The sequence below is a fragment of the Neofelis nebulosa genome, chromosome 4 (genome assembly GCF_028018385.1).
Source record: "Neofelis nebulosa isolate mNeoNeb1 chromosome 4, mNeoNeb1.pri, whole genome shotgun sequence".
NCBI classification, from domain to species: Eukaryota; Metazoa; Chordata; class Mammalia; order Carnivora; family Felidae; genus Neofelis; species Neofelis nebulosa.
In genome coordinates, this window is record NC_080785.1 from 30,401,237 (window position 1) to 30,417,940 (window position 16,704).

Sequence of the window (16,704 nt, forward strand, 5' to 3'; positions counted from 1 at the left end):
ACCTTCAAAGGTTGTTTAGGGAATATTTATTTGGATGAGCATTTGTAGTTTTGGGACCTTTAAATTCCTGATGTTTTTTCCAGTCTTAATTCCTACTCATATCCCTTGTTAAAGAAAAATCATTCTGACACTTGTTAAAAATGGCAAGGAAGGCTTTGTGCAAGACTATTACAATAGGGAGAGGAGTCGAGTTGAACTCTGAATATAGCAAAGGCAGACAGCAATAGAAAATTACTCAGAAATCAAGGGTGGGGAATTGTTGTTAAAGCAGGCTTACCAAGATTCCTGCTAAAGGGAGGCCAAATATTTAATGCCAAGGACAAGGGATGAGGAGTTTGATCAAATATCAAGGGGAGGGATTCTCACTAAAATGATTTAGTAGGATGCTTGCTAAAGGCAGGCCAAGGAGGAAGCCTCGTCATGAAGCAGGCTCAGAGGAATCCGACCACAGTTTGGTCAAGGAGGGGTCTTTGTCACTTTGGGTTCTGTTTTCTATTTTGTTTTACTCTGTTCTTCCAACCAATAGCATCTGTCCCCACGAATTTGTTCTGGCTAAATGCCAAAACCAGTCTTCGGTGGCAAGAGTGAAAACGGTAAGATATGACCAATTTTAAAATAGTTTTGTGGATTTTGGAAGCTTTTCGACAGTTAAAACACACAAAAATCGTTCTCTGACTTCTAAAGTATTTGTAGGAAAACAAAAAGCACACTTCTCATCAAGTGGTTAAACAGGCTTTTTTGAAATGATTGTCCTTGCACATTTGTCAGGAAATTATACAAGTTTTGGCCTTACCCCAGCCACTTCCTCCCTAAACAGAAGGCATGAAATAAATGATGCTTCTGCTAAAGATGCATCCCTCCTCTCCCAATTTTAAAAACAAATTCCCAGGGGCCAAAGAAAACATTTTATTTTGAAAGTGTACTTCATTTTTCAAAGTTGTTGTTATCTCCTGCATCACACAGTATGAGGTTTCATGTGGTAGCTCATGTAGCCTTTACAGCTAAACATAAGGTCCACGAACAAAACAATCATGGCCCGTAGAAAGCCTGGAGGCTTAACATCATGGCGTCTACTGCTTCACTTAGATGGGCTGGTACTGATTTTCTTATATATCAGGGGACGTCTCCATAAGAGTCTCCATGATTTAAATATCTTGGGGAGCTGTTCTTCATAGGAACCAAGTGAAAAAGAGTAAATTCATGTGAAGTTTATCTTTAAAAAGATTTAGTGTTAAAACTCTGATTGCCAATTTGCACCATATTTATGTTTAGTTTTTGAAGGGTTCAGTTCTCTCTTTATGCACCTTGGCTTCTGGCCGTAAGGCGGATACCCATTTTTTTTTCCCTTGGAAGAGAGGTTGGGATTTGAGGCTGGGCCAAGAAAAGCCAAAGAGGCTAGGAAGCACTTACAGATGGAGATAATTAGCATATTAAAAATAGGCCAGCCAAATTTTGTGTGTGTGTGTGTGTGTGTGTGTGTGTGTTTTAATCAGGAAGTGGAGGGGTAAATGCTCTCTCTGGCAAGACTATAGAAGCTGTGTGGACGGAGGAAATGTGATTCACACTCTGGTATGAGAATGGTATTTTACTTGAACCAGGTTTCAAAAGACTGGAGCAGGAGGTCCTTTTACTGGAAACCATGGAGTTGGCGGGCTTTGTAGGGGCCTCCCTTGAAATTCTGCTCCAAGGCCACTGTTTTGAATTTTGTTTGAAAGTCTTAGAATGGGAGACGCTTGGTTTCGGAAGACACAGGACAAACATCATGAGCTCTGTTGCTTTCTAATGTGGTAGCGGAAATGGTATTTCTGATACCACCTCCCACTGAAAGGGGATTAGAGAAGAAGGCAGTAGGTGGGAACCATGGCCCGAGAACAAAACTGTTTGGGCTTCCAGGGGCCGTTTTGCCAATCCTAAAGCAAAGGGCCGAGGCTGATCTGGATTCAGGCTCTATCAATGGGGTATGCTTAATTGCCAGATAATTCACTGTGGTTTCCTGAAGTTCTGATTCACAGAGTCAGCCCTTCAAATCATATGTTCCACCCATTCTCTGAAGTCTACTGTTATTCAAAACAGACTTAAGGGGTGTCTGTCCTGGAACAGGGCTTCTCAGTGGGTGCTATGGGCACCGAGGACTGAATACAGAACTATCCATTTGCGCCGAGAGACTTGTAACAATGACACAGAATTAGCAGTCCCTCGATTCTCATGGCCACCTCAAAGCGTAGTTAGCCATCTCCTACCGACTCTACTTACCACGGATTTTACAAACAGGGCATGTTCACAATCACTATTTTCTAAAGCTTCTTTTTTCTTCTTCAGGTAATAAAATACTGCAAAAACATGTAGAAAGAGATTATGGAATTTCCGTAAAAAAACTAAAAAAATAGAAGGGAATATTTTCAGTCTGAGTAATTTCATTGATGACCTACTTAGAGGAAAGAGACCAGAGCGGCCTCTTGCCCACTTCAACGCCCCTGGCTCTGTAGTTGCATAAGTAGCTGGTCCTCCCGTTGTCAAGATTCGGTCTTGGGTTTGCTTCATTGGTGAACAAAAGCAGAATAGGGAAAAGGGCCAGCAAGGCACTGCTTATTTTTAATATGCCTCATTTGACTTTACAAATGGTGTACGTGTTTCTAAATTTTCATAAAATTGAAAACTTTAATTTAAAAATAGGAAATAACAACAAGCCAAAATTGTGGATACATATTGTCCTGCATGAAGAGCTCTGGCCATTTAAGGAAGATACATTCTTTTTTTTTTTCTTTAAATTGAGAGAGAAAGAGCAAGTGCATGCAGGGGACGGGCAGAGGAGAGAGGGAAAGAGAATCTTAAGCAGGCTCCACACTCACGGATCCTGATGCAGGGCTTGATCTCACAACTCTGGGATTGTGAACTGAGCTGAAGTCAAGAGTCAGATGCTCAACCGACTGAGTCAGCCAGGTGCCTGGGGAATATACATTCTTACTTCATTAGGTGATCCTATGGCAAAAGGATAGAAGCAGTGTCTTCAAATGTAAACTAGTCTGCCTGCTACTTGTCTTATAGTCTCAGGGTTTGGAAGAAGCAATTTACAAAGGAAAGAAAGACTGGCTGGTTCTATAAACTATTGAAAAGGTGTGAAATGTGGAACTTGGTTTTGCTTGCATCTGAAGTGCATTTAATTTTTCGTTTTTCATTTGAATATTGACCTGGTATAGTGTGTGTAGAAATACATGTTATACACTTAAAATTACTTCAACTTGACCTTGGTTAAAATTTTTTTAAAAACATAGCTCTTAAAATCCCAATGATAGTTAATGAGAAAGCTTGAATGGGAAATGGGAGAATTCCAAGTATCGAGCTGGTCACGACACTGGAGTCAGGATGGAGGAATGGATAATATTTTATTACCAGTTACCATAGTTATAAGCAACATAAAAAGCACTAGTAGGAGGGCCTAAGACCCAGTTTCATTAAAATTTACTTAGCCTATGTATCCTGTCATCCTGCAACAAGTTTCTAACTAGCTTGTTTTACTGAGAAGAATGCAGGGAAAGACTCCATGATGACACCCTGGTGACTTCGGGGTGTCTTTGTAGGGGAAGGCTGAACCTCAGCTTATCGGAGTCTAGATGGAGCACCTTGTGACCCTCTTGTGACAGGAGAGGGTGGGGGTCTGTGGGGAGTTGCTGTGAGGCCACCTCCTGCTCACCCCCTCTTGGCTCCCCTGGGAGACTCTCATGGCATAGGGAAATTTTCTCTAGACTCCCCTCTCTGAGGCCTGAACAAATAAAATAAAATGATTTTGCCACAAATCAGCTTTTGAAAACACCATAGAAATTCTCTTTCTTCCTCATGTCTGCTTGACTAAACACATTTTGAATTGAATATATTTTGGACAGTGGGAGGAAGCAGTCGAAGGGATAGAAACATTGCATATTAATGAGTTTTCTTGCTGCGAAGTGTGGCAGATGAGAAAGAGTAACAAAAACTGCAAGTCAGTTAACCCAAAACTATTTGAATAAAATATTAAGTATGGGAACTTTTTAAACTTTTATCATCATTAATCTATATTTGTTAAATTTATTATTTTTTTCCCTCCGAAGTAGAACTTAAACCATGGGCTAAGAAACACACAGTGCCCTGGCTTAATGCAGGAAAACATTGTAAAGATTTCTCCAACTGCCTACAATTTCCCTGACAGCTGCTCATCAAAGCGATAAAATATTTGTATCCATTCATCAAGCAGGCAACTTAACCACCCTGCTTTGAAATATGTATATCTCATTTAAAAAGTAAGGTTATTACTGGGTGGCTCAGTCAGTTAAGCATCGAACTTTGGCTCAAGTCATGATGTCACGGCTCGAGAGTTATGTATTTTTTTTAATGGTTATTTATTTTTGAAGGAGAAAGACAGCAAGCAGAGGAGGGGCAGAGAGAGAGGGAGACAGAGAATCCGAAGCAGGCTCCAGGCTCTGAGCTGTCAGCACAGAGCCTGATGTGGGGCTCAAACCCACAGACTACGAGGTCATGACCTGAGCTGAAGTGGGATGGTTAACTGACTGAGCCACTCGCGCGCCCCACAGCTAGAGAGTTTGAGCCCCTTGTTGGGCTCTGTGCTGCCAGCCTGGAGCCTGCGTTGGATTATCTGTGTCCCTCTCTCTCTGCCCCTCCCCCACTCATCCTCCCTCTCTCTCTCTCTCTCTCTCTCTCTCTCAAAAATAAATAAATATTTTAAAAACATTTTTTAAAAGTAAAATTATTACTATTTCAAAGGGTTTCCAAACCGTAATAGATCTTATTTTGCTTTATAAGAAATTCTGCTTTAACCCCGCGAAATAAAGCATAACTGACGTGATGACAGAACCAGGTAGCATTCAGAAAGGTTGATGAGCTGTGTACTTGCCTTCACCTCTGGGAGGGGCTCTGTTCTTGAATCCTCTTGAGGTACGTGGTGTATCTTCTTCTTTCCATCCATCTATCCATCCATCCATCAAGCCCACCATGAAGGTCCTCAGGGATCAAATCTTCTTCCAAATGCTGTTTTTTTCTTTCTCCACCAGTTACTAGGGAGAAAAAATATCAATAGTATGCAAATTGAGATCCTGATTCTACCTGGAATGAAGAGATGTGTAGTCTTCCCATGAGCCAAAAAATTTCTAGTGCTACATGGCTATGAGAAGGGGATATACTGAGGATTCCAACGTCAATGGAGACTTAGAAATGACAGTCCAAAGCAGCTGTCATGTCAAGAAGTATTTTTTAAACCTCTCCATGTGCTCAGCAGTGAACCAATAAGAAAGGAAGACAAAATGGGAAACATCAACCAAGAGAAGCGGAAGTTTTAAGAAATCCTATTGAACTATGGGGCGGGGCGCCTGGGTGGCGCAGTCGGTTAAGCGTCCGACTTCAGCCAGGTCACGATCTCGCGGTCTGTGAGTTCGAGCCCCGCGTCAGGCTCTGGGCTGATGGCTCGGAGCCTGGAGCCTGTTTCCGATTCTGTGTCTCCCTCTCTCTCTGCCCCTCCCCCGTTCATGCTATGTCTCTCTCTGTCCCAAAAATAAATAAAAACCGTTGAAAAAAAAATTAAAAAAAAAAAAAAAAGAAATCCTATTGAACTAATATTTTATAATTTAACCACACCCTTTCCCATCTTACAGCTTTAGTCTTAAGGTAGGTTGGAAGGGGAAATCAATTCTGTGTGCAACAAGGACACAGTTTTCTGGATTACTATTTGCAAGTCATTTAAACTTCCTGTACATACAGATCATTAAGAAGTCCCTGGCCTTGAAGGAAAAACCTATTTAAATGAAAGTGCTATTGACCAAAAAGGAAAGAAAGAAAGAAAGAAAGAAAGAAAGAAAGAAAGAAAGAAGAGAAGAAAAGAAGGAAGAAAGAGAGAAGAAAGGAAAGAAGGAAGGAAGGAGGAAGAAAGGAAGGAAGGAGGGAAGGAAGGAAGGAAGGAAAAAGAAAGGAAAGAAAGAGAAGAGGAAGAAGTAACTAAGAGCCTGGGAATACAGGAGTTGGATAAATCTGGGATTAATAAAATGAGTCAGGATTATAAATATAATAGTTAATACCTAACCTGGGGCACCTGGGTGGCTCAGTCGGTTAAGTGTCTGACTTCAGCTCAGGTCATGATCTCACTGTGTGTGGGTTTGAGCCCTGCGTCGGGCTCTGTGCTGACAGCTCACGGCCTGGAGCCTGCTTTGGATTCTGTTTCTCCCTTTCTCTGCCCTCCCCCACTCATGCTCTCTCTCTCTCTCTCTCTCTCTCTCTCTCTCTCTCTCTCTCTCTCAAAAATAAATAAGTATTTAAAAAACATTTTTAAATACCTAGCAAATGCTTCCTTATCACTAGCATTTTGGCACTAAACATGCCATGCTTATTATCTCATTTAATGGACAGTGGTATCACTATCCTCCTTATTCAGAGAAGTAATCATCTCAGGCCTGCACAAATACATATCGCAGTGGATATAGAAGTTGAAGCTCATTTCCCTGCCTCCAGAGCCAGTAGTCTGGTGTTCATACCTCTGCAGGTGTTTATAAGCTAGAGCCTTAAGTCTGCCAAAATGATGGCCTGATTTAAATTGTTGCAAGGATCCACAGTGATTGCTGTTAGACACAGCTAACTACGGGTATTTCACTTTCAACAAGTAGCCAGATACCTCGAGTGAATTGTGAGGTGTTGACCTGTCTCTGGCAGTCATTGTGCCACTACCCTAGCTCTTGAGTGCTCACAGGCGCTAAAGGGCAATATCCTTGGGATGTTCCCTCTAAAGGAAGAGAATGAAAATGCCAGTGTTGTCACTGTGGGGAGTGAACATATCATCCTGAGAAGAGAGCTAATAGCTCTCAGGGCATTGCCGGAGACAATGAAAGAAAGCCTGAGAGAATAAAAGGAGGAAAGAAATGATACGAAAGCCATGACAGGAAGTGTTAGTGCCCTCGCAAAAAAGAAATTCATGCAAAGGAAGTAAAACTTGAAGAACCTCCAGAAGATAGGAAGAGAAAATGCAGAAGTCAAGAATGTCTTCTACATTTTGCCCCACTTCTACAGGTGAGTATTATCAGCCATAAACACACCGCGTGTGGAGTGAGATCGTGCAGCACTGCATCCTTGTATATCTAGTAGAGCAGTTTATCCTCTGCCCTTGAATGAAATGGAAATATGTGGTCACTACAGTTACTGTTAGTTACTAAACAGTCTCGCTTCAGTTAACATGTTCCGTCATGCGTCATGCGGTAATCAAGATTCAGAACACGATTAAAAGCGGAAGCCTCCCTCCACCCCTGGAGTATGGTCAGTCAGCTTCTCCTCTCCTCCAGTTCTATTCTTCCTCCCCACTTGCTTGTCCAAGCATGGAGTGGATGTTGCTGGAGAGCAGGGGAGAGTCAAGGGGAACAAGAGTCCTCTGACCAGGCATGTGGTAGCAGCACCATCTGGACTCGGTTGCTGCTTAAAGCTGATTCTGTTGAGGAACACATTTATGGGTTATTTTGAAAACCCACTCATTTGCTAGGAATCAGCCACCTGAAGTTCTCTGGATCTGGGTCTTTCCGTGCTGACTGGCTTCTTATGCTTTCCTTAGCCCCTAGCAATCCGGCAATACCCACCTCTAATTTCTCTCTGCAGCCCTTCTGGAAAGAACCTAGGATGCCTCCAGGGTCAAACTTTCTCACCAATGGCCCACAGCACACCCACAAGAAGTACACACCTGTTGTTAGCCCCAGTGAACTCCAGGAGGCTGATGGCTCCTACTACACCACTTCTTCCGCTTGTCTGTTGCAGCCAATCTCACCCAGGAGACTTCTCTGGACAGTTATATGCCCACTATGTCTTTCAACCGTGGGGAACATCTGTCAGATTCTCCTGCTGGTCTGATTAAAGACGTGGCGTAAGGTGAGGGGCAGGCATCCCTCAGAACCTGCCCTTGTAGAGGACACAGACTCTCAGTAATGCTCTCCTAAGATACCCTCCTAAAAAGTTATATGTCAGCGGCCAACAGACACATGAAAAGATGCTCAACATCATTCATCATCAGGGAAAAACAAATCAAAACTACAATGAGATATCACCTCACACCTGTCAGAATGGCTAAAGTCAAAAACACAAGAAAGAAAAAGTGTTGGCAAGGGTGTGGAGAAAAAGGCATCTTTATGGTCCATGGGTGGGAATGCAAACTGGTATAGCCACTGTCAAAAACTGGCTCAGAAAGTTAAAAATGGAACTACCCTGTGATCTAATAATCATGCAACTGGGTGTCTATCCAAAACATTCAAAAACACTGATTCAAAGGGATAAATGTTTACTTCTATGTTTATAAGAGCATTATTTACAATAGCCAAGATACGGAAGTAGCCCAAGTGTCCATTGATAGATGAATAGATAAAGAAGATGTGGCACACACACACACACACACACACACACACACACACACACAATGGAATATTACTCAGACATAAAAAAAATGAAATCTGGCTATTTGCAACAACCTGGATGGAGCCAGAGAGTATAATGCTAAGTGAAATAAGTCAGTCAGAGAAAGACAAATACCAAATGATTTCACTCATGTGTGAAATTTAAGAAACAAAACAAATGAGCAAAGGGAATAAAGAGAGAGAGAGAGGCAAACCAAGAAATAGATTCTTACCCATAGAGAACAAACTGATGGTTACCAAAGGGGAGGTGGGTTGGGCGGACAGGTAAAATAGGTGGTGGGGATTAAGGAGTGCACTTGTCATGATGAACACAGGGTGATGTATGGAAGTGTCGAATCACTGTATTGTCTACTGGAAACTAATATAACACTGTATGTTAACTCGGCTGGAATTAAAAAAAAAAACTTAATAAAAAAGAAGTTATATTTCAAACTCTTCTCTACATTTCCACATTCCTGATAAGAGTGAGGAGTATAAAAATTATCTACTAGTTCTCAATCTCTTACTTTTCAATCCTGGCTCAGCACTTCAACTTGGAATAGGTAGCTGTTGTTTTGAAATCAAAATTTCTATCCCACCATTCTGTTACAAGGTATTGCATATGTTGTATATTTAGTATTTTCATGTTTTACATATAATCCAAGCCTCCTGAGCCTCACCAGATTGGGAGTATAAAATAAAGTTGCAGTCTATTTTTATGCGCAAAATATGACGGTAAGAGTTCCAACTGTTTTGATGACTAGTAATTAGCACATCTCCAAGTGTCCCCAAGTTATTTTTGGGAGTTCCCCAAAAGGATGCCACACAAATGCCCACAAACCAGTCTGTAACTGCGTGGTGTCTGCTTTTTCCTTCCCTTCCTACTCTGGCTTATAATTTTCCACATTGTCTGCCTGCAGATTTGAGGAGTGTCAGATTATTGCTGGTTTCCAAGGGGAAGTGGGGGGAATGGCCTCCTCTCCAATTGTGTGTGGCCTTTGGTCTCCAGGACTCGAAATGGCTCTCATTCCCAGAAATTAACTTTTGACCATCTCCTACTTCCCATAAATCCTTTGCTTTTCTGACCTTGGGCATATTACCCAGTCTAAGGTTATAAAATAACTCTCCTCCTTAACTCTGCACCAGCCACAGACACTCCTTGCCCCAAATTCCTTCCTGCTCTTCCCTCGTGCCTCAGTCCAAAACAGAAGCCTCCATGCATGTTAATGCCTGGAAGGGAAGGGGAGGTGGAGATCTTACTGGTCCTTTATGGGCCAGTGCTCTTTGCTGGTGAGGATGTCTGGTAGTATTTTTCTTATACTTTTCTAGTTCAAGGACCATTCAGAAAAAAAAGCTACATAGGTGACAGTGTATATAGCCTGCTACTAATGGAGGGAAACATGTAAATATGTGCAAGTGTAAGGGCAGAGAATATGTCCCGAAGAACCCACAAAAGACCAATAACAGTGGTTACCTCTAGGTTGGAGACTTGGTGAGTGGGAGTCAGAAGACTTACTTTTCACTCTATTTCATTTGGCACTTTGTGAATATTTTACATGTGCATGGTTTCCAAGGGGAAGTGGGGGGAAGTTTCTTTAATGAATATTTTTAATGTTTATTTTATGAGAGAGAGAGAGAGAGAGACAAAGGGCGAGTGGGGGAGGAGCAGAGAAGGAGACACAGAATACAAAGCAGGCTCCAGGCTCTGAGCTGTCAGCACAGAGCCCGATGTGGGGCTGGAACCCACGAACCGTGAGATCATGACCCGAGCCAAAGTTGGACGCTTAACCGACTGAGCCACCCAGGCACCCTTCAAAATGAAGTTTTAAAGAGTACTCAGCAAAAATATTTTCTTTCAAGTTCAAGCATTATTTTTTAAATTAAGGCCAGAATATTTCTGATAGCTCCTTTGAAAAAGGATTTGCTGTGAAAATAAAAGATAAAAACCTTTCTCTTTTCTGTGTGTGATATTTTTCAAAGCAAAAACATTTTCTTGAAAACATTGCTCAAAGTTTTCCCTCTTTTCTAGCATTCTAAGAAAATAAAATTTTTTTCAGTAAGTCTCATGTCACAGGAATTTAGACAGCGAAAAATCGCAAACAGTGGCTGACTCATTTACTTGTCCTTGGTACTCTTTGTAATATGAATTCAACATCCCCTGCTGAATCCTGCCAATGTCCTTTTGAATGAACAAATATCAAAAGTTTCAAAACCAGAAGCAGAGGCTTAAACAATATTATCCCCTGCATTTTTAATTCAGAAGTTCTAAATCTATGTATAGCATATCTAGAATATGCTAATACTTCCAACGAATAAATGCATCCCTTGTTAATTTGCTTTCAGGCTCTGTCTATATGATAGCACAAAAAGTGTTTTATAAGTAAAAATGGAGACGATGATTGGTTGTCTTAGGGGCACTCAAGTATTTTCACTGACAGGGAAATGTAACCGGGTTTTCCCAGACCCATGTCGACTGGAAAGGGGTGGTGGGAGGGAGAGATAAGGACAGTAATTAGGGAAACAATATACACAATCAAAGTGTGTGGGCTATAGGGGTGCCTGGGTGGCTCAGTCGGTTCAGCATCTGACTTTGGCTCAGGTCGTGATCTCACAGTTCTTGAGTTCGAGCCACACGTCGGGCTCTGTGCTGACAGCTCAGAGCCTGAAGCCTGCTGGAGATTCCGTGTCTCTGTCTCTCTCTGCCCCTCCCCCACTCATACTCTGTCTCTCTGTCTCTCAAAAATGAATAAACATTTAAAAAAATTTTTTTAAGTGTGTGGGTTATAATAAAACCAAGTAAAAAGAAATCCTCACAGGCAAAACTCACAGAAACCTCAGCCCTCCGAGCTTCTTCTCTGGTCACATCCTGAGGCTGAACAGGTTTTCTGGTGACTTCTCGCTTCCCACTGACCCTTCCTCCTCACCCGGGGAACACCTTCAAGTCTGTTCCGCCTTACACACCCTACCCTGTCACAAACACACATATACACCACACTTCGGGAGAGACACACAGACGTACCTTTACCCACAGCTACACGTAGACACAGCTGGACAGACACAGACACACACGCGTTGTCTGTCTCACATACACACGCAGGCACACCCCCCAGAGTTACGGCCTCATGCGCACATACTCTGTCTCCAGGTGCTCCACTCTCCCTGGCTTCCCTTTTGCTTCACAGCCAAGCTTTTAGGAAACCGCTGCTCCAGTTTCTCCTCTCCCTTTCATTGCTCCTCCCTCTGCAGGCTGCTCCCTGCTCCACCACATCGTTCAATTGCTCTCTCTTAGGTCACTACTAATTTCCTAATGGCCCAACTCCACATATACCTTTCAATCCTTTGCTTCCCTGACATGTCTACCAGCATCTGGCACTGTTTAATTATCCCTTGTTGAAACACATTTGCCCATTGAATTTCATGGAATTACTCTATCCTGGTTTTCTCTTATTTTTTTCAACAAGTTTACTATTGTCATTATTGTCACTGACTTAATGTAGGTTATATATCAGGAACTACGCAGCTTCTCTCACATTGCCTATTGACAAGTAGGGAGGAAGGACAATGAAATCAGCAATTACTGGAAAGGGTAATAAATACAGTAGTTTCTACCCTTATCCACAGGGGATAACTTCTAAGACCCCCAGAGAGTACCTGAAGCCACAGATCGTGCTGAACCCTATACATACTATGTTTTTTCATCTACATACACAATTATGATGAAGTTTAATTGATAATTAGGCGCAGTAAGAGATTAACAATAAGTAATAATAAAATAGAACAGTTATAGCAATATATTGTAATAAAAGTTGTGTGAAGATGGTCTCTCTTTCTCTTTCAAGATATCTGAATATCTTACTGTACTGTACTCACCCTTCTTGTGATGACGTGAGATGATAAAATGCCTACGTGATGAGACGCAGTGAAGTGAATGATGTAGGCACCGTGTTGTAATGTTAGGCAGGCACTGGTCTTCTGACAAGAAGTCCGAAGGAGGATCATGTACTTCTAGACTGTGTTGATTGTGGGTAACTGAGACTGTGGAAAGCAGAACCACGGACAAGAGAGGCAGGGCACACTACTGTACCGTGAGAAGGTGCTAGAGCAGGACGGGGAGGCCATAGCAAGGACATCTACCCCCTCTGCGCTGTTGACGAAGACAGTTTCCCAGAGAAGCAATGTGTAAGCAAAAACCTCAAGTATGAGTAGGAGTTACCATAGTGGAACAGTCTTCCAGACAGAGGGAACAGAGTATCCAGAGATCTGGAGGTGAGAGAGTGTCACTCATTTGAGAAACTGAAACAATTTCACTACAGGTAGAACACAGATTATTACACAACTATCATCATTGAGGGCTACTTGGTCCCAGGCCCAAGATTAAGTGCTTTTAGATATAATATCTCATTTGATACTGGTGTGATTCATAGTTATTAATTTTATTTTTACAGAAAATACGAAAAATAATAGCTAATGTATAAGTGCTTACTATCAGTTATTTTTATGAGTGCTTAATAATATCTCAATTCAGCGAATCTTCATAGCAACGTTAGATTGTATGCATTAAATATAACCTTATGTATGTATTATATATAACCTTAAATTATATATATACAAATATAATAGGTACTATTATTATCATCCCCATTTTACCAGATCACACTGCTTTCCGTGGGCAGAACCAAAGGCGAGCCCAGGCAATTTGTACCTTTGCAGGAGTTAGGGGCTCTTATCACAGGCGAGGAGGATGAGACTGAAGGAGGGTGTGTTAGCAATGGAGCTTCACGGTCAAGAGGCAGGCAACAGTGGGAGCTGAGGGAGGAAGGGGAAGGGCAAAGAAAAATGGGCAGAGAGCACTGGAGAGGGTAGATGCACTGAGGGACTGTCATCTTGGGGAATGATCCTCAAGGGACACTGGCTTCACTAAATCCATATTTTCCCCTCTAAAATAAGTTCTCATACTTGTTACTTTATATTTGACTGGAGGCTAAAACCGATGGAAAAAATTTCAACCCCTCAATCCTGTGAACAACTCTATATGAGGGAAATAATAAATACGTGAAAAGTTCTCACTTCTAAGAAATACTATCCCTTTTATTGACCTCGACAAGTTGATTCTCAAATTTATTTTCAAAACTGGAAAAGAAAATGTGTAAAAAATTAAAAGGAACATAAAAATTGAAAAGAAATAGAAATAGTATCCTTGACGGACCCATTAACATAATTGAATTTGAGGGGTGGTGGACGAGGAACCCATGATCTTTCCCTCTATAACCTAACTTTGAAAATAAGAATGGAACAATTTAATGAGCACCTAATACATGCCAGCACAAAGCCTCAAGCTTTACATGCATTACCTCCTTTAATCTTCAGTATAAGCTATATACGATTGTCTTCACTCTACAGATGAAGAAACCAAGGTATGACATAACTTATCTTGGTAGCATTATCAGGTAGGTTCAGGTGGCAGAATTGAATCCCAAATGGCTGAGTCCAAAGTGCTTGCTCTACTCCACTGCACTCCCTTTAGGAAGAATAAAACCTTGGGTATCCCAGGTTATCCTGCTCAACTCTTCCACTCACTCTGTTTTAGAGAGGTGGGATCAATGACTTCCTGCTCATGCTACACGGTAATTTCTGACATCCTGGCCCACTGTAGCATGGCCTGTAAGATCCTCGCTACTTTGTGAATCAGCCCAGGAACACTTCCCAATTCATCTGTCACCACTTTCAGTTTTTTCTCTTTGTCCCCTCCACCTTTACCTCACCCCTACAACCATATTCCCAAAGAACATTTTCATGGAAAACTTTCATGATATTGTTTTAATTATTTTTTAAATGTCAACTAATAGGAATATTATCCCAATTTGGGAGATTACATACATGCACATAAAAAAAGACTGAAAGGGTGTACATAAAATATTATCCATGAGCTATTTCAGGAAGATTCTATTACAGGTGGTTTTTATTTTCTTGTTGATGCTTTATATGTTCCCCTAATCATCATCAATAAAAAATATATTTCAACAATAAAAATTGACCAAAATATTTACAACAGCTGTTATGGCAATGTACCTTTTTTTAATAGCATAGTTATCAAATTCTCTGCAATTTTCTCTAACATAGAAAATAAAGGAGGTAGTTGCATTCATAGCCATATTCTGAGGTTGGCTGCATTATAGGTACTGTGTATGTTAGTATTTAAGATGAAAATTGAAAAACGGATCCATTTTCATTGAGGTAGCAACAGCGTCTTTGGCAGGCAGCTTGTGCAGTGGTGGACTGGTCTGAAACCAGTCATTTCTCAGTACATTTTGGTCCTACAGGGCTGAAATCACAGCACATATCTTAATGCTTTATCTCCCAGCAGGGACTCTGGTAAGTCTGTCTCAGCTTGAAGTAGCTCTTTGCACATGTTTCAGAATCATAATGAAGATAATCTCTCTCCCGGAAAATAGACGCATCTAATGTAGAGGTCATAAGTACAAAAGGAAAAAAATAGTGTCATTGACCACCTTGACCCCAACCAATTGAATCCCTCTTACACTCATAACATCTTTTCTTCCTTCTTTGAATCTATTGCTCTCTGGTTCAAAGATTTGGGCCTCTTGATGCCATTAGAAGCAGTCTTAGAAACATGTAGTTTACATGCATCAAGGGTTTTAATGTCAATGAGCTCTATAAAATACCCTGTGAGAACCCAAATTTCCAAAATACATTAAAAGAACAATGACTTTGTTTCTCTTTTTGAACTTAGTTTTACCGATGGGATTATCTTTTTCTGTCTCTGTCTCAGATTGTCCTGGACCTATATACCTCAGGGAGCTGCTTTCACAATTACTCTCATCTGCTGTCACTACCTCTCATAGTCTGCCCTTAGCTCTTCAAGAGAGAGAATGTTAGGATCACAACATTATTTTATTTTATTTTATTTTATTTCATTTCATTTCATTTCATTTCATTTCATTTCATTTTATTTTATTTTAGATCACAAAAAATTTTAAAGGGATCTTCGGATCCTCTATCCAACCTGATTTTATTATAAATGAGGAAACTGTAGCCCACATATTTTAAGGGACCTGCTCAGGGTTATAGAGATAATTAGCAGAAGAGAAGGGTGAAGACTTAAGTCTCCTGATTCCAAAGTGGGGGCTGCTTTCATCATGCCACACGTTGTCTCAAATGAATCAGTAAATTCTGTGTAAGGCAGAGACTTTTCAAACAATACAAGGGCATCAAGGCAAACTTCCCTCTCGAGAAAGCCAAAGCCCTTTTGCCAGAGTTCTCTCTGAAGCTCAAGGTCTCAGTGACATTAATGGCAGCATTTGTGAAGGGGCTACTGAATGCGAAGTTATTACATACATTATCTTCAATCTTCAAAGTTGCAAAACTCTCATTTTGCTGATGAGGAGACTACCTTATTGAGAGACTTACAGAATTTGCCTAAGATCATGTAGCTGAAACTAACAGAGCGAGGATTCAAACCCAAGTCTTAAATGCTTTGTACAATAGGCTAGATTGCTTCTCCTTCCATGAGGTCTTAACTTCAGGGACAAAACGACGGCTCTATGCTTCTTTTTAAAAGACAGAAAGAGGCTCCTGGGTCGTGCAGTTGGTTGAGCATCTGGCTCTTGGTTTCAGCCAGGTCACCATCTCACAGCTCCTGAGCTCAAGCCCCCCCATCCGGCTCAGCGCTGATGGTGCGAGCCTGCTTGTGATTATCTCCCCCTCTCTTGCTGCCCCTCCCCTACTTGTGCACACGCGTGTGTGCACTCTCTCTCTCTCTCTCAAATAAACTGTAAATAAATAAATAAATAAATAAATAAATAAATAAATAAGTACATGACAGAATTGTATATGTACATCATGTCAATCATACATCAATAAAGTGATTCAAAAAAATAAGTTACTCTTGCGCTGACAGCATGGAGCCTGCTTAGGATTCTCTCTCTCCCTCTGTCTACCTCTCTCCTGCTCACGCACACTCTCACACTCTCTCAAAAAAAAATAAATTAATAAAACATTTTTAAATACAAAAAATAAGTTACTCTTTTGGATAATCTCAGTTGCTGGAATCTCAGGGCAAAAACAGAATTAGGGAAGGAAAGGAAAGGCAACACACCAAGACCCCGCTGTGATATGGGGTGGTGACAAATCTCTATGAACAGCACCATGTACTCGGGACTTTCTGAGACATACTGAAAGGAAGTCAAGGAGCGGGCACTGAGTCTGGAGAAACATTCTTAACTCTTTGTACCCTATTTTACTGTTTCTTCTGACATGAGAGTTTGCACAAAGGCAGGACTCG

General features: G+C 41.2%; 1 long non-coding RNA gene across 2 annotated transcripts in view; it reads left to right on the top strand.

Moving 5' to 3' along the window:
* The window catches only part of LOC131509071 (uncharacterized), a 265,862-nt gene that overhangs the window by 207,047 nt on the left and 42,111 nt on the right, over positions 1 to 16,704 (top strand). The gene's annotated exons all lie outside the window — the stretch shown is intronic.